We start from the raw sequence: 2,129 nt of genomic DNA on the forward strand, positions 1-2,129 counted from the left end.
GAATTAGGAACATGAGAAATTCTGGAACAAGAAAAGGGCCATTTGGCCCAGCAAGCCTTCTCCGTGCAGAGACCGTTTATGATTACTCTATCATGGGCCGCCACCATCTGTTGATCCTCTACTTTATGGAACACTATGGCTGGGAATTTCCTCGAAGCTGCTCCCACTCCCCTGACGTGACTTCCGTTGAAGTTATAGCGGTGGAACAGCAGCAACTCCCAGCAGCAAATTCACAGTCTGTGTCTCTTTCGTTTCCTCCTCAAAATAAATCAGGCAGTGCTCTTAAAATCTCTATAAGCTGCAAGCGTCCTTCTCAACAGATATCAATCTGGCTCCTTTTTAAATGTGTCAATTGGTCCCAAATCAACTACTGTACCATCTCTGGGGGTCTGTCGAAAGCAGTTTGCAAATGAACACTCCCAATGAGCATAAGCTTGCTTGTTGTATTTGTCTTTTATTGTCATTTTGTTCTTCGAGGTAAGTCATGATATGTAGTAAAATAGTGAAGTTTGGATATAAATACCACTTCCTGTAGTCTACCTTTGACTAACTGAGGATCAAATCCATTCCCATTTGTACTGTTGCTCTCACTTGTAATGGTCAGCACATTTTCATTGTAAGCATCAGATTACAAATAATTTTCTTCAATACATCACAGGCAGCAAGCAACTCCACACTTTGCTGTGCATCTCTCAGCTACACAGTAACATGGTAATGTTTTGGGCATAAGGTCATTGTCTACCGATCTAGCCTAGCCTTCCAAACCTCCCATCAGATGTCTTGCTGTGATTCTATCACTGATTACACCGAATCCTAATAGCTAACAGGAATTCATCCAGTTCCTTTCAGAACCTGCCGTTTTCTGTTCAACTCTGCTGATGATCTTGTCCACATTTCCACCACCCTCCTACTAAAAAGTAATGTTGCCTAATTTCTTAATTTCTTTTGATACCCTTAACTTTAAATTGTGTTCCTTGATCCTTAAATTCTGTAGCTGACAGAAGTTGTTTCTGGATCTAATTTCTTCGTATTCCTGAAAATGTTAAGGACCTTATCAAGTCCTCGCTCATTCTCCTCTTCGCAAGAGACGAAAGTCCCTGGTAGACAATCTTTCTTCATAAATCAGCTCTCTCAGTTCAGGAATCAGCCTTGTGCCACCCCCACCCACTCTCTGGATTTTCTCTAATAACTCTCTATCTTTTCTGTGATGTGGGGACCAAAGTTGAATAAAGTACTTCCGATGAAATTTCACCAAGGACTGATAAAGCACCCCTGCACTATCCCAGCATTTTATTTGCTTTCTTAACTGCCTACAAACACTGAACTGGCAATTTTAATGAACTAAATGAAAGCATTAACTTGTATTTATATAGCGCCTTTCATGTCCTTGGGACATCCCAAAGTCTTTCTCTGCCGGTGAAGTATTTCGATGTGTAGCAACTGTTAGAATGCAAGCACTAATCCACCAAAACTCCCAGATCTGCTGGTTTCCTGCTCTTATTACCTCAAACACGTTAGCATTAAGTATGTAGTCCACACTCTTGACTTTTCTACATAGTCATGACTTTACACTTGTCTTTGTTGAAATCCATTTGCCACCTCTTCTGTCCATTGATCCAACTTGTCCAGCTCCCGTTTATTATCAAACATTGCTTTGCATCACAGTTCAGTGTTGTTTGCAACCATCGACACCTTGAGCAATGTTGTCTGTTCTAAATCACTTAAATAGAAGTTATAAACAACTGTGACCCCCAACACCGATCCCTCTGAAAATCCAAAGACATACCTCCCTACACACCACCACTTTACTGTCCACCTTCCAGCGAGGCACCAATCCAACCTAATGATTTGCCAGGTAACCCATAGGCTTGCACCTTGTCTGTTATGTGCAACACTGTCCAATACGCCTTTTGGCTAAGATCAAGTGTAGTACCGTTTCTGACCAGCCACCATGACCTCCGGGTGGTTTCTCCCTGGTCAGGAAGGTATATGCTTGCATTTTTGGAAACAGGAGGTGGGTGGGGAGGTTTGACCCATCCACCTCCACGGAGGTATGTGGGGGACCTGACCCATCCACCTCCATGGCACGAACCTGGTATTGCAGTACTTCCAGGAACGGTGCAGTGGCT

General features: G+C 42.9%; 1 pseudogene; it reads left to right on the forward strand.

Moving 5' to 3' along the window:
* Window positions 1–1,890: 1,890 nt before the first annotated feature.
* Window positions 1,891–2,129, forward strand: LOC139229454 (U2 spliceosomal RNA; annotated as a pseudogene).

The sequence above is a fragment of the Pristiophorus japonicus genome, chromosome 18, assembly GCF_044704955.1.
Source record: "Pristiophorus japonicus isolate sPriJap1 chromosome 18, sPriJap1.hap1, whole genome shotgun sequence".
NCBI classification, from domain to species: Eukaryota; Metazoa; Chordata; class Chondrichthyes; family Pristiophoridae; genus Pristiophorus; species Pristiophorus japonicus.